Source organism: Rhinopithecus bieti, unplaced genomic scaffold, assembly GCF_001698545.2.
Source record: "Rhinopithecus bieti isolate Rb0 unplaced genomic scaffold, ASM169854v2 scaffold_980, whole genome shotgun sequence".
NCBI lineage: Eukaryota > Metazoa > Chordata > Mammalia > Primates > Cercopithecidae > Rhinopithecus > Rhinopithecus bieti.
This window is the reverse complement of record NW_016803338.1, coordinates 1,095,520-1,121,281: the sequence shown is the minus strand read 5'-3', so window position 1 is coordinate 1,121,281 and position 25,762 is coordinate 1,095,520. Positions and strand designations below refer to the sequence as shown.

At 41.3% G+C, this 25,762-nt stretch overlaps 1 long non-coding RNA gene across 1 annotated transcript; it reads left to right on the top strand.

The window, feature by feature from the left end:
* The first annotated feature begins 2,378 nt into the window (after positions 1-2,378).
* On the top strand, positions 2,379-7,837 carry LOC108532288 (uncharacterized). The gene is made up of 4 exons (XR_001886402.1): positions 2,379-3,122; positions 4,483-4,627; positions 6,244-6,296; positions 7,326-7,837. It is a non-coding gene; the product is annotated as an uncharacterized LOC108532288 (long non-coding RNA).
* The last annotated feature ends 17,925 nt before the right edge of the window (positions 7,838-25,762 follow it).

Genomic DNA, 25,762 nt, shown 5'->3' with positions numbered 1-25,762 from the left:
GCAGTTAGTTGCTGCAGGCAGGGCCATATACCCTCATGTCCAAGGGCAGTAACTCCTGTGGATAAGAGATGTGCCCACACACAGAATGCACCAGTTTCATCCCATTAGTAGAATAACACCCTGCATCCCTTGATCTACAAAACACGCTAAGGGAAGACCCTTGCTCTGGGTCACATCCACCAAATACTCATGGCTGGGCCAACAGGAGCAGTGCAGACCCAAAATGCTATCTGTTCACGGCGAGACACCTCCAGGAGAGCAGCTCCAGCTCATAGGCTCAGGGGGATTCCTATAAGCACACAAGAACCATTATGACATAGAAGCCCCAGCAAGAAGGCAGGCAGGACTGCTGGTGAGGACACGGCTGAATGTGCACCTTTCTAATGATAAAAATGACCACAAACATCCTAATACACATGCCCTCAGACCTACCACTTTCACTGCTAAGAATTTTGAAACAACTTTGAGACCTAATCTATCCATATACCATAAAACTCACCCATTTAAAGTGTACCATTCATAGAGTTGTGCAACCATCACCAAAACCTAATTTTAGAACATTTAGCCCACCCCCCAAAAAAATATTTATACACACTATCACTGCTAGAAATTTATCTGATGGTCATTTTCAAGAGATTTTTTGCCAAGACATACATGCAAAGGTGTTCATTTTTGGAAGCTATTCTTAGAAGAGTGGGGGGAAATGCACAGAGTGTTCCTTATTTAGAAACTTCTTAAGTAAGTTATATTACATATATGATGGAATATTGTGCAGATATTAAAGCAAATGAGATGGATCTATATATGGTGATATAGAAAAAAATACCCAAGATTCATTAATAAGTTAAAAAAAAACAGCAGAATGGTGTTTTACTCTTACACTTTTAAAACATTCTATCACAAAATTATGCCATATTTATAAATAATCACAAGGAATTGATGACCAGTTACTTTTAGGATGGGACAGGGCAGACAAGTGGGCAGGGGTGCTTTCATTCTCCATCCTGTACCTTTCTAAAATGTTTGATTTTTTTTAAGTATACACCATGTTCATTTTTCCCTCTATGAAATCTTTGAGACCAGGTATATTTTGGGATTCTAAATTTTTCTGATTTTAAAAGATCATATGATCTCTACACTATTTATTAAAGTCCTCAGCAGAGTCTGGGGCAACATGCCACATTCAAGCATGGTAATACTTCTGCAGTGAAGTTTATGATTACTTGCACCAAGTGAGATCTTTTGAAGACTATGAATCTCTCATTGGATGAGATCAGGGTAAGTTTCTCCACCAAATAGGTGCTCAGGGCTTTTCAAACTCAGAATTGCAGGTAACAGACTGGGGACTTATAATAGCACTATTCAACTTTTCTTATAATAACCCAGTGTGTGAGAGCAATGAGATTATGGACAAATGAGATTTTGTTTCTTATATTTTGCTGTATTTTATTCTATAATTCTTTGCCAGTTTTTTACTCCCCAGAAGCAATTGAGAATAATAGTTCAGAGGAACAAGGAGAAAGAATTCACGAGGACAGTGTTCCTCCCTGAATGACAACTAAGGGCAAAGAGGGTCTGCTCCAACAAAAACAAGCTCTAAATTCTACTAGTTGTTAACAATTTAGGCCAATTTGCTATTGCTTTGCAGAGTTGGAACCGCAGAGTGAGGCACTCTCCTTATTGACTTCAACCTTACACTACGAGAGACTCAGAAAGGAGGACAATGCCAGTGGGCGTTCAAAGTCTAACCAGTTAATGCCGCTGAAAATGGTGAGAGGCCCCTGCAACAGCTGACGACCACATTTCAACAGTAAGGGACTCGTCTAGGCTTTTCTTTGTTTCACAGATTTCATGGAACAGCACCTTTGCTATTCTCAGGTGGCACACACCTTTGGATGAAACCACTGGTCCTGTACCAGTGAAACTGTAGCTTTATTTTGTGGCTTTTGCTACTTCATTTGTGACTGCCTTACTGTCAAAAATTCACTTACTGATGGCAGAAAGAACGGATTTCTAATTTTATTTCCAGGCTGCTGCTCTAGTTCATATCTACACAGATGGGTCTATATTAGTTGGTCATGGCAGAGCTGAATTGGGACAGGGTATTAACACCAAAATGACACAGGTGAAAGAGGTTGTTTCAGTTTCGCCATCAGCCAGAATTGGACTTCATAAAATATTCCCAGACTGCACTGTATCACCTTTGGGCTTTGTGATGCAATGACTAGAATTCTCCACAGCATCCCTAGGAGCTCATTCTGAATTACCTGGTAATAAGCCAACTGGAACTTGGGAAGAGGGCTTCACCTGCCTTCTCTAGTGGGAGGGGCTTCACCAAAACTCAGCTTCCCAGGGAACCAGTGGCTCCTCACCCTTGACTGGAGCAGCTGTAACTTTTCATGGGCTCCAAAGTTCAGTGAGGAGCGGCAGCATTCCCGGACAACTCCTGTGTATTAATTACACATATATTTAAGTTCTAATTGCACCCCAAATCCAGACTTCCTGGTGCCAGACAACTTGTTCATTCCTCAGTCAAGTCCACTTTCTCATGCTTACTCTATGAAAAGGGCACCCATGATAGGGTCAGGGTCCCCCCTCTAGAATGCAGACCTCCTTATTTGAGAACAGAGATCTCCCCAGGCTGCCCTCTTGGAAGGACAGAGGGCAGAAGCCTTACTGAGCCAAAGATCCTGGTATCTGGAGAAGGGCAAGCGCGGCATCCCATTTTGAGAGGGGACAGGTGCAGATATCCCTGGTTTGGTCAGCTGAACTTGAAGACCAGTGCCAAGAGTATCTCACTCAATGCTGGTCACTCAGTGACCCAGGTTCCAAGCAAGTCTCTCACAAAGCTTTAATGAGTACCTGCCCCTGGAGTAACGTAATGAAAACAATACTGAGTGCTGTACAGTCATGCCTCACTTAACGACAGGGATATGATCTGAAAAACACATCTTTAGGCAATTTTGCCATTGTGGGGACATCACAGAGTAGTATATTTTCATAAACCTAGATGGTATGGCCTACTGCACACTTAGGCTATATGGTCTGGCCTATTGTTCCTAGGCTCCAAACCGGCGCAGCATATTACTACACTGAATGCTGTAGGCAATGGTAACATAATGGTAAGTATTTGTGTACCCAGATATATCCAAACATAGAAAAGGTACAGTAAAAATCTGGTATAAAAGATAAAAAAAATTTACACCTGTAGAAGACACTTACCATGAATGGAGCTTGTAGGAGTAAAAGTTGCTCTGGCTGGGTCAGTAAGTAGTGAGTGGATGTGAAGACCTGGCACATGAGTGTAGACTTAATAAACACTGCACACTTAGGCTATACTACATTTATTTTAAAAATAATTAGGTCAGGTGTGGTGGCTTACACCTGTAATCCCAGCACTCTGGGAGGCTGACGCAGGCTGATCACTTGAGTCCAGGAGTTCAAGACCAGACTCAGCAACATGGGGAAACCCTGTGTCTACAAAAGAAAATATGAAAATTAGCCAAGCATGGTGGCATACACCTGTAGTTCCAGCTACTTGGGAGGCTGAGGTAGGAGGATCACCTGAGCCCAGGAGATGGAGGTTTCAGTGAGCCGATATCATGCTGCTGACCTCTAGCCTGGGCAACAGAGCCAAAAAAATAAAGTTAAATTAAAAAATAAAGTAATGATGCCACAACACTATGACAGCTATGATGTCACTAGGCAATAGGAATTTTTCAGTTCCATTATAATCTTGTGGGACCGCTGTCATATATGTGGTCCACTGTTGACTAAAATATCATTATGCCACAAGTGAATGCATTTAAAACAACCCTTCAAAGTAGGTATTAATGCCCATATAATTCAAACAAAAATACTTTGGAGAGCAAAGGGAGCCACTGACATTAACACAAAGACAACCAGTGTAAACAGGGATTGTCCTGGGCAAAGCAGGCTGTGTGGTCACCTGGTTCTGGTATCTCCAGGTCACGGACAAGATCCCCACGGCATGGAGAGTATAAGTGATCCATATACCGAGAAGAAGCAGAGCTATTCAATCACAGGGATGTCTGACTCTAAAACTCACATTTCTCTACACACCATGCTGCCTTTCTCTGTGCCTGCGTTCTTGTGTTCACTGCCTGGACAGGAATTTTCATAGGCTTGGTAAGTATGCAGCAAATCCTAAATGGAACCTCAGCACATAAAACACATAAAAACAGAGCCATTTTGGTTGAACTAGGCAAATGGATCTTGCAGTCTATCTATCCTCCCTCTAGCCTCCACTTTTACCTCCTGGGTGAAAAAACCCTGTCTTGGCACTGGTTCCACAGGGAACACCAGAGTCAGCCCCTTGTCCAGAGGTGGAGACAAGCCAAATGGAAGGTATCTGCAGGACGCAGGGAGGATGGTGATTGTTACAGGGTGAGAAACACAGTCGAGTTTGAAAGGTTTCCCTATTTGATTCTCTGCCACTCTTCTGTCCATTTCCACCTACAGAATACCTGCCAGACTCTCGTGGAATGCTTTGAACCTATCATCAGATGGAGTGCTAGTGGCACCTGGGAGAAGTGGGTGAACACCAGGTGTGGCTGAAGCCTGCAGAGCTCCTGTGGGATCACTGAGTGGAAGCACCTGTTCCCAGGTATGCTGCATCCCTGCCACTTCCTCCTCCTGTCCTATACAACCTGGGGCATCCCTCCCCAGTCATCAGTGAGCAGGCGGATCAACTGGGCATCAGTTAAAATGCAGATTCTTATTCTGTATGTCTGAGTGGGGCCTCAGAGTCTGCATTTCCATCAACCTCCCATGTAATACCTGCACTGCTGAACCACGCTTTAAGTAGCACTCCTGACTGGTGTATATAAAATGATAGTATCTCCATCATAAGGAGGTGACCAGGAGCTAGGAAGAAGGTCATTCTTACATTGGTCCAGCAATTAAAGATTAGTAAGCTGAGTTCATAACGGACAGATATAAATCAATCATTCACCTTGCAACCACATCTTATGAAACAGAAATCTCTGATTCATCTAGATATTTACTCACATCTGGAGAAATAGCTCAGTAACAGTGTTAAAGCCATTCATGTTTAAATACCACTTAGTGTGTGTCTGGTTATTTGCTAAGGAAGATAGAGCCTACATCATCTAAAGTTCAACTTTGGGCCGGGCGCAGTGGCTCACGCCTGTAATCCCAGCACTTTGGGAGGCCGAGATGGGCGGATCACGAGGTCAGGAGATCGAGACCATCCTGACTAACACGGTGAAACCCTGTCTCTACTAAAATACAAAATTAGCTGGGCATGGTGGCGGGTGCCTGTAGTCCCAGCTACACGGGAGGCTGAGGCAGGAGAATGGCGTGAACCCGGGAGGCGGAGCTTGCAGTGAGTGGAGATCGCGCCACCGCACTCCAGCCTGGGTGACAGAGCGAGACTCCATCTCAAAAAAAAAAAAAAAAAAAAGTTCAACTTTGGAAATTTGCAGGGAAAAAAAGCAATACATTTAAAGGAAGTTCTTGCAGGGGGAAGCTGTTATATTGGATTACATTTTGAAAAACAGCTTCAGCTAAAACTACAAATGCTTGCTATTTTTCACACCTGCATTTCAAACATTTATAGGGAAAACTGGATAGTCTTTGGGTGGTAGTTCTTGTTCTTTCAGAATAAATACTTCATTTTAAAACGTGACCCAGATTTTTAAAAATTGAGGCAGCAGAAGTTCTGCAAGGCCCTGAGTATTTAATTAGTGCTGTTAGAAAGTTTCCAGGTGATTTTGAAGTTTTGTGTGAAGCCCTCAGGGAGCGGCAATGGATGGGATGTGGTGGCAGTAAATTGAGGGATTACCGAACTTACCTCCTTTATCTCTTAGTTTCTCTGAAACTTAAAAATACATGCATATTCCAACCAAGCTGACGCTCCATCTAGACTGGTTCCCCATATATGGAGACAGGAGGATGGAGATCCTCGGCTAGACTTTGTTTGGGGACCCTGAATTTAAACTTCCACCACAGGTGTTTACCTTCATCACTTCTTCCCTTGCTCTTTAAATAGATACACCAAAGCAGTGACTTAGCAATCATCCTGGGCATCTTTAGCAATCATTCTTCGCAGAGAACCCACTTGGGCACTCTGCTTGTTCACTCAGTAAAATAACATTCCCAACAATAAGGAAAATTATGACATCTAGAAAACCATTATTTTCCCATGTTTTGCTTTTGTCCAGTTGTGTATTTTTCCTTTCATCATATTCTTTTTTGCAGGTTAATGAAGCGTTTGCTCAAAGCATTAGTCTCTCTGCCACTGGATATTTTAAGTAAGAGGTATCTGATACTGTCCTACAATTATTCCCTTTTAGAATGGAAAAGGGACTTTGAAAAGATGTGCTCAGTTGTTTATATTTTTAATATTAAGTCTATTATTATTTATTTTATTTCTTTTTTATTGAAAGGTTTTCATTAGAAAGAGAAATGCTGTATTATCAGAACAGGAAGGCAGATAATTTTGAGATGAGTCCCATAATTTCCTTCCTGCAGTGCCTTATAGATTTGATATTAAATGATCCTGTGAATAGTGAGGACAGATAAAGACAGAGGGATTTTTGCAAAGCTTTTAGTGCTTCCCAGTATGGATTTAGTGCTTATACCTTTCAGTCTTAGTGTCTAATAGGATGCAGCACTTTGGGATTTCTAATATTTCTTGCTCTCCAGAAATCTTGCGTTATATCCTGCCTCTTGTGACTGACTCTCTTCTCTTGTCTAATGGGAGATTGGTTATAAAAGCTGTGATGACCAAAACAACCCCATACAGATAGCATGGGAAGTTGAGCAAGGTACCCCATTAGACATGAGAATTTGTCCAAACAAGCAACAGGAAGATCTCACTGGAAGCAATAAGAAACTAACCATGCTTTTACCATATTGAGCATACATGGGCACATCTCCTAGGCTTATTGGGAGGGTTGTCTGGTATCCTGGTGGCATCTATAAATACAAAGCTCACATCTGAAGGTAGGTTGGATCTTCTTGAATGGGGAGGTCATGCCTAGTGTCAGTAACCCAGAGGAAAGACGTGAATTTAGGAAACTAGAACTGAGGGAGCTCATATTCTGTTGGTCTCACAGGTCAACCATGGAAGTTACAGGCACCCCTGGCCAGTGGGTATAAATAATAGTCACCGTCATGAGGAGGTAGACCAGAAACCAGGAAGAACCCATGTATTGGTTCAACAATTGAAGAGAAGTAAGCTGAGTTGTAAAGATCAATGAAATTGTCTCTTTTTCTTGTTCTTTTGTTTCCTCCTTTCATTTATCCAAGTTTTATATGAACATTCTAACTCTGATCAGTTGGTCTACGGAGAATCAACCCAAGAGTCCTGCATCCAGTATAAGAAAAAAAGAGGGAAACAGTGCCCCGTTAGGCCAATGTGTCAGTGGTAGGATCAGACATAGACCCCAAAGGAAGTGAGTCTTGGGTGAAAGCCAAGGCCATAAGGACGACCCAGTGCCAACCCTGAGGTTCTGAACTTTATTTTTAGTAAGAAAAGTGAAATTTCCTCACAGCAATAGGCAAAAATGGAAAGCTATCCTGGCACACAAGTATAGAATGCCACCAGAGACAAGCAGCTGGCAGAAAAAGCCAGGCCACCAGCAACAGAGACAAAGAACTGTGAGCTTGAGAGGCTATAGCAGATGACGAGGGATGGATAGTGAGGGAGAAAGACACTAAGATGCAACAGAGGCTCGGTGGCTAGTCTTGGGACCCAGCCAGGGCTTGTTGTAAAATAAGCACTTGGTAACTTTATATATCTTTGCCTTGGCAACCAGGAAACTCAAAGTTAAATTTTATGCTTCATTTAGTTATGTTTTGTTGTTGCTGTTGTTGTTTGTAGAGACTGAGTCTTGCTCTGTCACCCAGGCTGGAGTGCAGTGGCATGATCTTGTCTCACTGCAACCTCTGGCTCCCGGGTTCAAACAATTCTCCTGCCTCAGCCTCCCGAGTAGCTGGGACTACAGGTGCATGCTGCCACCCCCATCTAATTTCTTTTGTATTTTAGTAGAGACAGGGTTTCACCGTGTTGCCCAGGTTGGTCTCAAACTTCTGAGCTCAGGTAATCCTCCCGCCTCGGCCTCCCAAAATGTTAGGATTATAGGCATGAGCCACCACACCTGGCCAGTTTTTATCATATATAAATTCCTACTCTCTTATTATTCATTTCATCTCATTTCTTGACTCTCATCTTTTACACTTATTTTAATGATTTGACTATTGTATTTGTATCTAATGTGAATGCTTTCTATAAATAGACTCATGTAAGGCTTGTTTAGGAAATAAGCGAAATTGAATTAAATATGTATGTCTCACATGAATCTTTTAAGTTTCTCGGCAGATGAAAAAGACCTTCCTTATAACAATGCTTGTCATACCTGAAGAACATTATTTAGCCAGTTCTCAACCTTCTCTTTACCAGAATTGATTTTAACTCATTTTTAGCTTTTGAAACAAGTTTACAGAAAAGTTGCATGTGTACTATAAAGAATTTTATTTCCCCTGAATCGTTTGAGAGTAAATTGCTGACCTAATGCCCCATCAGCCCTGAATACTTAAGAGTTTAGTCCTACACACTATACACTATACCCATCAGAATCCAGAAATTAACACCGGTACACAACTACTATCTCATTATCAGACTCCGTTCAAGATTTGCCAATTGTACCAATCAAGTATTTTATAGCAAAAATATTCAATACAGAATCTCACTTTTCATTGAGTTGTCCTGTCTCTTGGGTGTCCTGGAGCAGGGATCAGGTCTTCCCTCTCTCTTTGACATCCATGACTTTGACACTGCGGAAGGTTTTGGCCAGTTATCTTGTCCAATGTCTCCCGTTTGGAGTTTGTCTATTGTTTTGTCGTGGTTAGATCAAGATTATGCGTCTTTGTCAGACTATTACAAAAGTGACTCTGCGTTCCCCTCATGGCATCCTGCCAGGCGACACATGACTTCGACGTGTCATACTTGGTTAAGATGGCATCTACCAAGACTCTCCACAGTGAGGTGGTTTTTCTCCTTCTGTAGTTAATAAATATTCTGTGGGGAGATAATTTGAAACTACGTCAAGATATTGTTCCTCATTAAACTTTCTGTTTATTTATTATTATTACTATTATTATTATTATTATTATTATTATTTGAGACAGAGTCTCGCTCTGTTGCTCAGGCTGGAGTGCAGTGGTGCAATCTCGGTTCACTGCAACTTCCACCTCCCAGATTCAAGCAATTCTCCTGCCTCAGCCTCCTGAGTAGCTGGGACTGTACAGGTGCCCGCCACCACGTCCAGCTAATTTTTGTATTTTTAGCAGAGACAGGGTTTCACCATGTTGACCATGATGGTCTCGATCTCTTGATCTCGTGATCCGCCCGCCTCAGGCTCCCAAAGTGCTGGGATTACAGGAGTGAGCCATCGCGCCCAGCCTGTTTATTTTTTACAAAAGTATGGGCTTATGGTTTCCTGTTTTATTCAATGGGTGATAATTTGTTACTATTATTATTTACTTAATACAATTAATGTTATGCTCCAATCCTAACAGCTGATTCCAGGACTAGGGCAGGGAAAGTAAAAAATGAACCTGGAATATTTAATTGTGCCAGAACTCAAGGAAGTATTCACAGAATAATGGGGACATGTCAAAAGGTCACCGAGGTGGATGGAAGGAGCTCCCACTGGTCAAATCTGGTCATAAATTTTTGCTCTTTTTTTCTAAGAACAGGTTTCCCATCATGCAATCATTTTTATGATTCTTCTTTGGACCTATTTTATTTTGCTGTATTTCTCCAAACTTAAACATTTCTAAAAGGCCCCTAGAAAGCATCCTGAGATAACATCAGTAGGAGACTGCCTCCTGATCTTTGCTTTTTAAAGTCCTCACAGCATTCTATTTCTGGAATTCACTCTACTGTTGACCTGTGGCCCATTTTGGTTTCTCTCTGAAAGTCAACTTAGATGTGAAGCCAAAATATCACCAGAGCCCTCCCCACTTCTTCATTCTCCTTAGTTGCAGAATCATAACAACTGTAGAGGGAACAGAATGTTCAGAGTCTACATGGTGGTCACATTCCCCTGCAGGCAGGTCTACACAGGAAGCCAGACCAGAACCAGAAGTTTCCCTAACAAACATAGAATTCAAAAGGGAACATCAATAAACTGACTCCTTAGTGCAGTTATGCAAGCCAAACTCACAAATCCGTCTTACTGTCAGCCGAGCTGGGAAATACCCAAATTTGGCAGGGGTTCCCAGCCCACTGCCAGCATTTACCTCTCTTTCTGTTTTTCTCCCAAGCTCACAAGACTTCACAAACTCCTCTTCTGCTTAATGTGTTAACATAGTCACTTTCTGACAGATACTTCTGAAAAATACTGTGCAACTTTTAACACATATATGTCAAAACCAATTTCACTACAAGAAAAATGGTAAAAGAGGAGTTGTCATACTCAGAAAATATTATAACCTGTATTATCCATGATAACACTAAAATCATAGAATATATATACATGTGTGCATGTGTAAAATACTAACATCATAGAATATATATACATGTGTGCATGTGTAAAATACTAACATCATAGGGTGAATGGCAGTGTAGGAAGACAAGGAGTTGGAGTATTTGTGAAAGAAAGAGAAGAATGGAGAGTTTATAGGAAAAAGAAGAAAGTCTCGTTCATTTAGATGACCATGTTGGAAATGGCAGGTCATTTCCCCAATGCTGGCATCAATTATTTAATATCAGCAACTTTGTCCAGATGGATCAAGTTATGTAATTTTGAGGAACAAAACTTGCTGAGATTTTTGCAGCTAATGAAAACCTTGACCAGGAGTAGCAAAATAAAAGAAAGTTACTCAAAGGTGAGGATTAATTTCAAAATCATGTAAGAAGGTGAAAATCATGCAAAAGGGAAAATTGGGGTGATTTACTATTGTAAAATGTGCCCCAAATAGGACAAGAGATTAAAAAGAGAGCTGATCTTATCAAATGACAGCATCAAATGATACCTTTTCATAACATCAGTAGAAGTACCAAAAGATATCCTTGAAGAGCAGCTCAAAACAGCAGTTAACCTGATTGTTTATACTGCAACTAATTAAAAGCACAAATGTGACAGATCTGACCACTAACTACCATGTGATGATGATGTCTGTGAAGATGTTCTAATTGGCAAAGGGCTTGAGAGTGGTAAAGAGAATGTCACGTTTCATGATTTGTGAGATTTGTGTTGAACATGGTGTTGATATATTAAATATGTGCAGTTCGCATGCATGACTGGAGCCAAGCACCAGACACAGAACTGCCTGAGCAGTGGCCTTCATTAGGACACTCCACCTCACAAATGTACCAGCTGAGGCTGCACCATTCATCAAGAGACACCTAGCCCCAGAGAGTTTACTTTTCCCTGTGTTAAATGACACAATGTTTCTTCATGCTGTAAAAACAATGGTTTGGATATCTGCCCATTTGTTACAAAATGGAAAATAACTGAGACTTTTCGACTACATTCATGTTTGTTTGACCAAAAAAAGGTGTTTCAGACACAAGATTGAATTTTTAATTTTTTTTCACAGAAGAGGAAGTGGGGGTGGAGAGAAATGAGAGAGAGAGACAGAGAACACAAGCGTGCACATTGGAACAGATGCACAAAGATACAAAACCCAGATAAAGTGAAAGATTTCACATTTCGAAGAGTGGCTTTCAAAAGCAGGCTTATTAAAGCCAGTCACAAAAGGACACATATTGGGTGATTCCACTTATCTGAGGCACCAAATTCATAGAGACAGAAAGTAGAATGGTGGTTGCTAGGGACTAGGAGAGGGGAACGAGAAGTTAGTGTTTAATGGGGACAGCATTTCAGCTGGGGAAGATGAAAAAGTTCTGGAGATGGATGGTGGTGATGGTTGCACGACAGAGTAAATACACTTAATGGCACAAAGTGCTACACTTAAAAATGCTTAAAGTGTACTTTTATGTTACATATAAAATGCTTAAAGTAGTAATTTTATGTTATATATTATTATATATAAAATAGTAATTTTGTGTTATATAAAGTAGTAATTTTGTTATACATATTATAATAAAGTAGTAATTTTACGTTATGCATTATTATGTTATGTTGTAATTATTAATCACTGCTTTTTAAAAGAGGACTTCTTTAGCAGGGTTTTTTCTTGCAAGGCACAGTTGTAAATGCTTTGATCTCAGATGGAAAGACTATTACAAAGGAAATGATACTTCAAAGTTGAGTGGAGAGAGTTGATCATAGGACCTCTATGTCTGTGTTATTGTTGAAATAAAGAAACCGCATCATGAACAAAAGTCCTTCACTGAAGGTTTTTTTTCTCCTTAGCTGAAAAATATTTTATTGGAACTTTCCAACAAAATCCTCCTAGATATATTGAAATATTACACTTCTTCAGCAGGATCTGGACCTATCAACTCCGTGACTGCCCAACATAGCTCATAAGACAATGCAGTTGTATCACAAGCGTATGTGAGTCTGGGCTTTCAAAATGTCTCAGCAATAAGTCAAAGAGGAGGAATGGCCACCATCTGTGTGCTTGGTCTCATAAACTGTGTCATTTGAATTCATTTTAGCCTCACTTCCGGCAAAATACATCCTCATTGCCACAGCAACTAGCCCACCAACCAACAAGATGGTTTAAAAAAGAAAAGTATTTTGGGTTTTCTTTCTTTTCTCAACCATAGTCATTTAAAATGCTGCTCAATATTTTTGAAAACAAAGATATATTGTGGAGTACAGTTTTAAAATTTTAGGCTTTTAAAGTTAAAAGTACATCTTCCTTTGTTGAAATGAAGCAGATTATTCTCCTCATGGTGGGCTCATGTCTCCCCTGCTCTAAGTACTTGGTGAAACATTGAGGAGCATAACATCCTACGTTTGTGGCATATTTTAACTCTTTGAAGCCAATTTAACTTACCTGATTTCCATATTCTTAGCTGAAGCTTCATTTCCAGTCCTACAATCTAACCACAGTCTATTCTGTCTTATCAGGGGTTCTAAAGTTCACATAGACTGAGAGAAGGGAGAAGGTGACATCAACCCTCATTGTGGTTTTAGAGCGGCCTGTTCTGAAGTTGAAATTGATGATATGACAGGCACTCACAAGATAAGCGGCAAATCCCATATCCCTGGTATGGTAAATTTTTAGTAAAAATGCTGAGGCAGAGCTTCTTTTTTTTTTTGCCTGTCACATAGGCAAATAATAAATAATCATTTTGGTGTCAGCAAGCATGTAGAAAAATGAGTAGTCTGTTTACGGTGTTAGCCATAATTTATTTCAGTGGTTTAACCTTCCTCGAAATATGTATTACACTTCACATTGTGCATACCGTTTGAGTCAATAATGCTACTATTAGGCATTTTTCCTAATGCAACCTGAGCAGGAGGAAGAGGCAGAAAGGTGGTTGGGGAAAGCTTCTGGAGTAGAGATCTAGAAGACGAGTCATGCTCATAGAAAAAGGCAGGCGAGGGGGCAGATGGGGAGTTATTATACAGAGAAATAGCAACACCTACTCGCTGTGTCTGGGGAACATGGGGCCACCTTGTAGAAAGCACAAAGCAAGGGATTCTGGGAAATGAAGCCAGGAGTTAGTCAGGGACCACAGAGGCCATGTTCCCAATCACTGACACATTTGGTATCTGTCTTTTAGGGGTGAGGATCCAATGGAGGGTTTTCAACAGAAGGAAGTCACGGTTGAGTCTGGAATTTAGATAGTTCAGTCTAGTGGCTGCATAGAGGATGGATTTGAGGAAAAGGCAGGACTAAGGCAGAACTAGGAAGTGGGGAGACCCTTTGGGAGGGTGTTGCAATAATCTAAGCCAGAGAGGATGAGGACCTGAACTTAGGGAGTACTAGTAGGGATGGAAAGGAGGGGACAGGTTCCAAACTTACTTCAGATGGAAAACTGATGGATTGATGGCACTTGCTGAGGGAATGGTGAGGAAGTAAAAAGGAAAGAGCAATGCTCATTTCTGCCTTGGGTAATTGGAATTGCATTTCACTCAGTTTTATTTTTCCAGAGCCTGGCCCAGTGCCTGACACATAATAGGTGCTCAGTAAACAGTTGTTGAATTAGTAAAATTTTAGCTTAATTTGTAGTGCTGTCAATATCATGCTATTATCATAGTTGTATACCACAGATTTGCTTTTGCATACCACTAGCATTTGTATACCCCTTTGCAATTAGTGAAACCTTTTCCAGTATATTACCTCATTAATCTCCATAACAATCCCATGAGCTAGGTATTAATATTGATATACCCATTTTACAGATGAGAAGACTAAGGCTCAGAGAGGTTAAATTCCCCAATCAAATTACAGTTAGTAAATGGTGTAGCAAAGACTCAAAAACAGACTCTAAATTCCATACTCTGTTCACTACGTCACAGTAGTTCCAGGTTTTTAAATAAGTCACTTCAAATGACAAATCAGCATTTGGTTCATCCACCTATACTAAGGCACAATAAAGATAAGTTACCACACACTAGTCCATGTGTGGTGAACTGTCCTTATTATTCTGTCATAGCCAGAGAGAAAGCCACACATCTTTTATTCTAATATCTTCTGGCAACAGACTTAGTTACTTGAAAAGCCCCTGGAAAACACATGACAGCTGTGCCTCAAAAGAGGGGCACATAAGTCTGGACCTGAGCAAATGAAGCCTACTGGCAAGACAATGTCTTAGTGGAAACTGGAACTTGACCCAGATTCTCATAGTTCAAATCACTGCAGCATCCGTATACCAAGTACTGGTGACACCTTCTCCCAGGCTGTGAAGTCCAGCATGACATGGCCCCTGCTCCTGAGGTACTCTTGGTGAGAGCCTGCCACATCTGAGCATTTAGATATGTGCACTTTGCATGCATTAGACAGGCCTACATGTGTCAGTCAGCCATGCCTTAGCTGGGCAACCTTAGGATAATAACATATGCCCCCTGAGCCTTCGTTTCCTAAACTGTAGGGTGGGAGTTCACAGATATTGGGGACTGAAGCTTTAGGTGCACCAGACTCCAGGATGGGAAACAGGCAAAAGCAGCCAAGAATTCAACTCTTTCAGGGAAACAGGGACTGAAATCCACCCTCATCACAATGGAGAACAGAGCTTTATTCTCTGTGAGAAACAGGGACTGAGGCTGAGCTTTCCCGTTTGTATTAGTCCGGGCTCACTTTGCTATACAGAACGACCTGAGACTGCGTAATTCATAAAGAAAAGAGGTTTAATTAGCTCCCAGTTCTGCAGGCTGTACAGGAAGCATGGCTGGGGAGGCCTCAGAAAACTTACAATCATGGCTGAAGGCAGAGGAAGCAAGCATATCTTCACATGGTGGCAGAAGAGAGAAAGCAAAGAGGGAAGTGCCACACACTTTTAAACAACTAGATCTCAGGAGAGCTCCCTCACTATCACAAAAACAGCAAGGAAGAAGTCTGCTCCCATGATGCAATCACCTCCCACCAGGACCATCCTTCAACATGTGGGGATTACAATTCAGCACGAGATTTGGGTGGGGACACAGAGCCAAACCATCACTGTTCATTCCTGACTCTGAGGAAAGCTACAATGGTTGTCAGGAAACTAGGAAATGGTCCAACCAAAAACAATCTCCCCATGCGAAAAGAGCCCAGAGCTGCTGACAGAGGGTCTGATTCTAAACCACGAAACCAGATGAGAGCAACCATAAAATCGATAAGGGATAGACGAGAAAAAATAATAGAAACTCTCCTCAGGATAAGCTTGTAGACTGAAATTTTAAAAGCATCCAAAAAAAAAAAAAAAAGCCTAATGCCGTGCAATACAATAAATAAGATAATTTATTATCAAGGGGTGAATAGAGCAAACTGAAATGATTTTAAGATAAGTATGTGTAAGATCCTCAAAGAAATGTACCTATTTTTTTAAAATGGGAGACTGAAAAAGTTGGTGACTATGAATCAAGAATATGTGCATGTGAAAAGAGCCAAATACCCTGATAATGAAAAACATTGTCATTAAACTTAAAAAAACTTGAGACAATACCTAGTCAAAAACAGAATTTGTGAATTTAAAATTATGTGGAGGAGTTCACTGAGAATACAGCCCAGAGAGATAAAAAGATTAAAAATATGAAATAGAAATTGGAGACATGAAGGACAAACCAAAATGCCCTGGCATGTCTAACGGGAGTTTCAGAAGTAGCAAATACAGGGAATAGCAGAAAGATATTAGCTGAGAATTTTCTAGAACTGAAAGAAATACAAAATTTAAAGTCGATAACAAATGCTGAGGAGGATATATAAAAATAAATCAACATGTAGACACGTTAAGGTGACAGATAAAAGACAAAATATTAAAAAGCCACCAGTGTCAAAAGACAGATTACTAACAAAACAATGACACTAGACCATTTTAACAATCCAGATGCCAGAAAACAATGGAGTAATGTATTCGAAAGGCTAAGATAAAATAACTGTCAACCTAGATTTCCGTAATCTTTTGACATGGTTTGGCTGTGTCCCCACCCAAATCTCATCTTGAGTTGTAGTTCCCATAATCCCCACATGTCGTGGGAGGACCCAGTGAGAGGTAATTGAATCCAGGGGTGGTTACCTCCATGCTGTTCTCATGATAATGAGTGAGTTTTCACAAGATCTGATGGTTTTGTAAGGGGCTTTTCCCACCCCCGCTTCACTCTGCACTTCTCCTTGCTGCCGCCACATGAAGAAGGACATATTTGCTCCCCTTCCGCCATAATTGTAAGTTTCCTCAGCCCTCCCCAGCCATGCTGAACTGTGAGTCAATTAAACCTTTTTCCTCTATAAATTACCCAGTCTTGGATATGTCTTTATTAGCAGTGTGAGAATGGACTTTTCCAATGGGAATGAAAGAGCTTCTCGACCACAAATTTTCATGGAAAAAAGAACAACAAATAAACTGGAAGGAAACAATAGGATATAAAAAGCAAAGCTCTAATGGGAAAAAAATTATTAAAACTTACCTTACATGGGTGTTTATGTGGATTCAATGAGATACTACATATAGTGTTAGCAATGTGTCTTACACAAAGTAAATACTCAATAAATGGTGCCTATTCATTAATCCTGAAGACAAAGACAACCCTGCCACATGTTTTCATTATAAAAGTTAGGTCTTCTAAAACTCTTCCATGTTATTACTTTAAAATGCCCATACTGAGAACTGTGGTATATTTACTCCAGTATTTTTCTACATAGCTTTACACATACATTCTCATCTATGAATATAATTTTATAACCTGCTTTTTTTCACTTGATATGCTGCTATCATACTTCATCTTCACAACTGTTATTTTAAATGGCTGTATAATATTAAGACTGATTAAGGTAAAAATTTGCAACTTAAACATTATGGGGAGATGAACTAGTATTCAATATTTATAAGCTTAAAAAATTCTGGTAGATTCCATATCAAGAATTCTGTAATAATTACTTAGCCAAAAACCTCTAATTTTTTATTTATTTTAAGAAACATATTGTAACTGACAATATTTGGTATTTTTAAAGATTCTACAAGGAGTAGAACTTTTTAATGGTCTTGTCTTTTCTTTCCTTCTTTCTTTCTTTCTTTCTTTCTTTCTTTCTTTCTTTCTTTCTTTCTTTCTTTCTCTCTTTCTTTCTCTATTTGACAGAGTTTCACTCTTGTTGGCCAGGCTAGAGTGCAATGGTGTGATCTTGGCTCACTGCTACCTCTGCCTCCCGGGTTCAAGTGATTCTCCTGCCTCAGCCTCCCGAGTAGCTGGGATTATAGGCATGCATTGTCACCTCTGGCTACTTTTTGTATTTTTAGTAGAGACGGGGTTTCACCATGTTGGCCAGGCTGGTCTCAAACTCCTGACCTCAGGTGATCCACCCACCACAGCCTCCCAAAGTGCTGGGATTACAGGGATAAGCCACTGCACCTGGCCTTTAATGGTATTTTCTAATCATCATTTAAATGCCAGTAAAAGAAGGTATCCTTACTGCTTATAAAAGGGAGTATGCAATGTAGCTTTCAGCTTATTTTTAATTCACTACAGAACATCACCATGGATGCTTCTCTCAGTATAAATCCTGTTATGGACACAGGACAGGTATATGTGCACCTTACTCTACTGTATCAGGAGTTAGAATCTGAATGTTTTATGAATCTGAGTGTCACGTAATACTTTACCTGTTCTATATACAGGTTGATAGAAGCAACTCTGTCTTCTGTTTTCTGAGTGCTATTAAATAGTTTGTTCTATCAGCTAAAATTATTTCCTTGTCTTTCTTCTTCTTTATGCACCATAATGTGGAAGGAAAATTCTTGAATTCCATTTGTTCATCCAACAAACATTTATGGATTGCAGAGATGTAAGCTATGACAGACACAGAATCAAGTGGGGCCCAGGAATCTGTGTTTTCAATGAATTTTCCAGGAATGTGTGCCACTGACAGATAATGCACACCACTGACTGATGACCGAGGATCACTTAGGAACTCATTACAGATAGGCAAGAGATGTGAAAGGCATAAACTGGGACAGTGGGTAGAGGGAGGAAGAAGAAACAGATGTTCCAAAATGCTTAAGAGGTAAAATCAGCAACTGGCCAGGGTTGATGGAGAGAGAGGTAGTACAAAAAAATAAAGAAAGAATAGATTCCAAATTTCCATCATGGATTTTCAAAGTTGTGGTAGTCCCAGGGACTGAAAATTCAAGTAAAGAGGTACACACTTTAAAGAGAGAAGTGTGAGTTCAGCTTGGCTCTGTTGATTTCAAGGTGCCAATGGGAGATCCAGCAGGAAATGTCAAGAAGAAAGCTAGATATCCAAGTCCAAAGTTCAGGACCTGAGCTGAAGATGTACATTTCAGAGTGATCCACCGAGAAGTGATAGCTGAAACCATGAGAATCCGGGATGATGACACACAGAGAGGGGAGGAGAGAGACTGAGAGAGAGGGTGGGAGAGAAAGAGAGAGAGAGAGAGAGAGAGAGAGAGAGAGAATGGGCCAAGGTTGAAAACTTGGGGCCCTTAACTCTACAGTGGAGATCACACAATTGTATGTGTTAGCATTTTTAATGTAACCCAAATGTTTTAGCACATCACAGATACTAACAAAGAAAATGTTTGAAAGTTTATTTCAGCATAGCATTTACAGTTTTTACATTAAATCTTCTTGAATCTCATTTTTATAGGGATAAATTCTATTTAAACAGCTATTGAATTAAAAATACAATCAGATTATGTCAGAATTTAGCCCTTGGAATGAGGGAAAGAAGTGGAGTGATGCTAGGATATGAGCCCACTGCTAAAGAATTTGGCTGGAAAATTCTTCCTTGAGAGAGAACAAATCCAAGCCCTTGTTCCTTGAGAGAGAACAAACCCAAGATCTTAGCCATCATCCTCAGACTTTCTAAGACACCCTGATAACTGGAAAAGGGACTGAAGAGTTGTCCTTCCATGGGTCAGATGACTTTGGGATGAATAAACCTTGTTCCAGAAGTTGGGCCACAGGAAAATCGGTCATCTGTTCCTAAAATCACTACCATGCAACCGATTTATTGGACCATTGAAAGTTAAACATTACTTGTTTTTATAAGCAGGTCCAGGCATTTTTTCTGAAATCTACCCAGGAATATCAGAAAGTCATCTGCAAGTAGAATATGAAAAGCTACAGAGACCTGGACTTTAGGAGGAATCAGTCATTTAAAGAGCAACATCTTTTATACTTGGAAATTCTTGACACAGCATGGAAAAGTGAGATTCATTTCTTTCTATGTCTCTGATTGAAGGGGCATTTACACAAGGTTGTTGAAGTACTAACACTAGGGAAACTGGAATATTCTCCTGAAGGGGTCCTATACACCTGTTATCCAAAGCAGTACAAAATTCCTTAAATTACTGAGATCCGAGAGGAGTTCCATGTGTTTCTGCTGACACCATCACAAAATTCAGCAGCAATCCACTCCTCCAAGGTAAGCACTGATGGTCAATATGTTTGTTTAATGAATGAATAAATGAATGGATAGATGAATGAATGAACCAAACTCTATATCAGGACAAAAATGTCATCTTGAGTAATTCACTAAGAATAAATCCAGAGAGATATAGAGATGAAAAACATGAGAGAGAACACAGAAGGGCAAACTGTATTAAGATTATGCCAGGACATGAAAAGGGTGACCCATAGATGCTTTCTGCTATTGTTAGTCCTCAGAGGTATTTCTAGCACCCATTTCGGTGTCCGGAAGCCCTGGGGGTTTTCTGATAAAATACAGAAGCTCTATTGATACTCTTTGCAGAATCTTGGGGGGTTTTGTTGTCTTTGTGACGCTCGCCCATACCAGAGGACTCAGCCATGCACTTCTCAAGCTTGGCTCAGAGGGCTGCATTTGAGCCAAGGCTTAAATAATACAAAAAGAGAAATCAGATTCATTTCCCAGCCCCTCACAGTTCCATCTCCTTGTTCTTCCCATGACAATAGATGACCAAGAGGAGCCAGAATCAGCAGAGGCCAGTGGAGAGGCCCTTCCAAAGCAGTCTGTGTCTCATTTGCTCTCTTATGGCTAACAACAGCCCACCCATAAGACCTGAAAGGTTTCCAGATGGATTCCAGCTTTACTCAACCCCTTGGTCCTAAGGATATCAGAAGAATTCTTCTTCAAGTGTTTCAGACAAATACCAAAATTACCAAATTGGTATTACCAAGCACCAAAATGAAATAAATTCATGTGTCCACTAGAACACAGTACCAAAATTAAATAAAATCTTGTGTTCATCCAAGCATTCCAAGACAAGGGGGTCATGCTTTGTCATTAGATGTCCTTATTTAATATTAGATTGAGATATATAAAATCACTGACATAGTCAACCTTTTTTTTTTTCTTCTTTTTTTTTTTTTTTTGAGATAGAGTCTAACTTGTTGCCCAGGCTGGAGTGCAGTGGTGCTATCTTGGCTCACTGCAACCTCTGCCTCCCAGGTTCAAGTGATTCTCCTGTCTCAGCCTCCCGAGTAGCTGGGATTACAGGGGCCCACCACCATGCCTGGCTAATTTTTACATTTTTAGTAAAGATGGGTTTTCACCATGTTGGTCAGGCTGGTCTCAAACTCCTGATCTCAAGTGATCCACCCACCTTGGCCTCCCAAAGTGCTGGATTACAACAAGCATGAGCCACTGCACCCAGCTGTATTCAACCATTTTTTACCTATAAAGATGGTAATTTTATATGGCTCAGCTTAATAGATGAGGAAATACTAGGAGAGCAAAGGCTAACTGTGCCTAATCCTGGAAACAGGGGAAAGCATTAACTAAGGCAGATGTGCCTCTGAAATGCTGCTGAGGTAGAAAGTAGCCCTAGATGCTAATCAAAGACTTCTTAACATTCCCACGCACCATCTCATAGCACAAGTCCCCTTTTCTCCTTGAATGCTATCAAAAACCTCTTATGACGCATCCCTTAAAATTGCTCAAACTCAGTTATTTCAACAGCCTCCTCTGAGCTTTAGGGAGGTCAACTGTGTTTCACAACTGGGAAAGATTATGTAACTAGAGCAGGCAGGCAGCTGTGAAGAGCAAGGGTGCAGCGTGGGTTCCAGGTCTCCCTGGCCCTGACCTCGACTCCATGCAGCCTGGGAAGACACAGGCATTCATTTCCTTTCCTGAAACGGGGTCCAGGGTCTTGACGTGTCTAGAAACCAAGCAACTCCTTCACCTAATCAGTATCTGTCTAAAAGAAAATGTCAAAAACAAAAAATACTCCCTTTACACATTCAAAAGTCAATTCCAAAAATGATACAGACACATACACACACATTTAGAACTTCCCAAAGTCTTCCCAGTGGAACAAACTACCGAGTCCTTGAATTAATAAACAATACGGAGCAGAGGGGGGGGGGGGGGGGGGGGCGGGGGGGGGGGAATTTATCCCTTTTGTTTTTTTTTTTTTTTGTTTTGGGCAGTCCTCTTTACCCTCAAGAACAAGGTTCTTTCTAGAAAAATTTAACTTTAACACCACCACCAGAGGAACTTTTCCAATTTACAATTCTCAAGAACTCTTTGTCTCACAATTAAAAGGTGGACAAATAATTCTAGATAGCCATGACGTGGTATCCTAAACTCCCCTAAGCTCCCTGACTTCCTGCCCTCAAAGTCTCAGGCATTGACCTACAAATCAGTTCACTTTTCCCTTAAAGTTTCAGCACCAAGCTCTCATGTGGAAGGTTGGGAGCTATGTTGGCATCCACACGGAGACCCCTTTGCATACGCTGGGGGCAAGAAGAAGAGTTTCTCCACAAAAGCTAGAATTTAATCCCTACCCCCACCTTCCAGGATGAGCATAGCACCCTTGTGGGCAATGCCCCAAGCCCTCTTTCCTTAGCTAAGTGAGAAGAAAAATCAGAGGAGGGACAAAGAGGAACCAAAGAGAAAGAGAGCACCAACCTCCTCCCAAGAGAGGAGACCCGGCCCTGCCTCTCCTCTCTCCCACCTCCTATTCAGAGCAGCCTCAGCCTTCTCAAGCCTCCATCCTGTGGACAGAAAAATCATTCAAGATGAAGACAAGAGAACATCTCAATGTGAGTTTGGGTCCCTCTGCTTGTCAGGATGCAAGCTCTCCTTATTGAAATGTCCTCACAGTGAAATCAGTAACCAATCGACTGTCTTTAGCCTTTGACCTGTTTTGGTAACAACACTCCTTCCTTTTGAAGGGGAGTAAGGATAAAGGGGACAGTGAATTTCCCTTAGCTTGTTAAGCACCTATCCCCTCTTTCTGAACCTTTGGCCATGATTTACCACAGCTTTCTGGGGTTAGCTTAGCTCTGCCCGTGGTTATATAATACCTCCACAAAAACCTCAGAGCCCGAAGGATCCTGCCCTCCTCTTGGATCACATGGTACAGTAGCTCACCTAAACTGCTAAAACTCTCAAAATGAGACTCCAAGAACTTGTCTCATAGTCAGTTATATCCTGATGCATTCTGGAGCTCTCGGAATGTGTACACAGCAAGCCAGTGGGGGCTGCTTATCCTCTCTGGAAGGACAGGTGAACTAGCAGATGATGTTCTATGAATTCCTTTAACCTCATTCAGCCTCTAGACCAGTAGCGAGGAGAAGGCCTCATGGCAAGAGCATCTTCTACCCCTCAAACAGAGAGAGGCTGCACCCTGTAAAACCTGCCCCCACTGTTAACAGGGAGGAACTTTCTACACCATCACCTCTTTCACGCTACCCCTCAACCAAGAAGCAGGCTAAGCTCCACTCATAACACTGTAGCTGCTCCCAAGGACCTTCCCTTGTGAAGCTCCCCCGTCAGTGAGATGGTTGCGCCAATGTGCCAAAAAGTGAAACCGACACCCGGAGGGGGCAAAGCCAGGGCAGCCCTGCCAGTCAAGCTCAGGATGCTGAAGCGGAAAGCTGGTCCTGTCTCTTTCACTTCTTCCTCCAATTCTACCCCAACCTCCACATGGTGCACAACCTCCACATTCTGCACAAGACCCCGTTTCAGGAAAGGACATGAATGCCTGTGTCTTCCCAGGCTGCATGGAGTCCAGGTCAGGGCCAGGGAGACCTGGAGCCCACGCTGCACCCTTGCTCTTCACAGCTGCCTGCCTGCTCTAGTTACATAATCTTTCCCAGCTGTGAAACACAGTTGACCTCCCTAAAGCTCAGAGGAGGCTGTTGAAATAACTGAGTTTGAGCAAGGGAACCCTCTGCCCCTTCCTCAGCCCTTCCAATGCGCAGCCCTGGATCCCCTCTCAAGCCAAACCCAGAGATGTCACTATACATGCATTTTGCCTGTTCACTAATATGATCCATCCTTTCTGTGGGGGAATGATTTGGTCTGTCACCTCATCTGACTTTCCAGGACCCCCACACCACTTCCTCTTGTCTAAGGCCAACTATATTCCCATTTCCCAGGCACTTTTGTAGTGTTTGTTTTCCCTGTCAAAGGCAGCTGAGAGTTTTATACCATCACCTAAATGTCACACAAGAAGACTGAGACCTGAGATCCATTTTAATACGAGTGGAGTTTAGAGGCTTATAGTCCCTGGAGAACTTAATCTTCCATTTGATTTTTAATCTTTTTTAAGTTTTAATGATTGGCATGGCCAGATGGACATCCTTATCTCAATCTCAAGTATGGTTCCAATATGTTGGCACCAGAAGGTTGGATTTAATGATGCCCTTTCAATAACAATACCATTCAATAATAACACCCTATTGCCCTAAAGGACTGGTCATCGTTCATGATGTTGCAACACAGTGACCCACATACAGAGATGAGATGTTGAAATGGGAAATATTAATAAGGTCTCAGGGAATGGTCAATTTCAACAGTCAGTTTCAAAAATTGCTGCCTCTAGATAGCATTTCACTTAAACTGGTTTATATCTCAATTCTGCTATGTTTTGTTCTCACCTCACCACTAAAATCACTCTCCCCAAAGTCCCCAATGCCCTCTGGGCTACTGGATACAATGGACTCTCTTTGATCCTGAGCCTCTCAGCAGATTCATCACAGTTGACCCCACTCCCTCCTTCTTAAACCACTCGCTTCCCTTCGTTTCTGTGATGCTTCACCCTCCTGCTTCCTCCTCCTCTGTTTGCTTTTTGGTGTTTTTTGTTTTTTGGGGGGATTTTGTTGTTGTTGTTACTGCAGATTCCCATTTTTTCTGCCCATCCTTTAAATTTTGGTATTCTCGGACTCCATTCTGGACCTCTTGGGTTTTATTCTATAGGCATTCCCTAGGTACTCTTATCCACTAGTAAATAACTATAAGCATTTTGAGGACAAGGCTTATGCCACTCACCCCGTATCCTCAGCCCTAAAACAGTGCCTAAAACAGTGCCTAAACGTAGGGCACATCTAATAAATACTGGATAGGTTGAACTGATATTTTTTTCTGTAGTCAAATCAAATCTATGGCTGACTCCCAGACCCACTCCATCAGCCCCTATATTTCCCTACAAAAAGTGTAACATTCACTATACTGTACATCTTAAAGAAAGACAGGGATCATTCTTCCCTGTACCTTTCTCCTGTCCCTTGGGTAAAATTTCTCAGGTTAAACTCCTGAGTAGAGTTTTTCAACCTGTGGTTCACTGCCTGGTAAGGGTCGTAAAGTTAATTTACTATGTTACAAACACCTTTTTTTTTTATTGTTTTTATTATTATACTTTCGGTTCTAGGGTACATGTGCACAACGTGCAGGTTTGTTACATATGTATACATGTGCCATGCTGGTGTGCTGCACCCATGAACTCATCATTTACATTAGGTATATCTCTTAATGCTATCTCTCCCCCCCACCCGCACGACAGGCCCTGGTGTTGTGATGTTCCCCACCCTGTGTCCAAGTGTTTCTCATTGTTCAGTTCCCACCCTATGAGTGAGGAACATGTGGTGTTTGGTTTTCTATCTTGGCGATAGTTTGCTGAGAAGGATGATTGTTCGCAGCTGCATCCATAGTCACTACAAAGGACTGAAGCTCTCCTTTTTTATGGCTGGCATACTATTCATGGTGTATATGTGCCACATCTTCCTTATCAGCCTTCAATTGATGGACATTTGGGTTGTTCCAAGTCTTTGCTATTGTGATATGTGCTGCAATAACATAGCGTGTGTGCATGTGTGACTTTATCAGCAGCATGATGTATAATCCTTGGGTATATAACCCAGTATCGGGATGGCTGGGTGCAAATGGTATATTCTAGTTCTAGATCCTTGAGAAATTGAGCAACAGC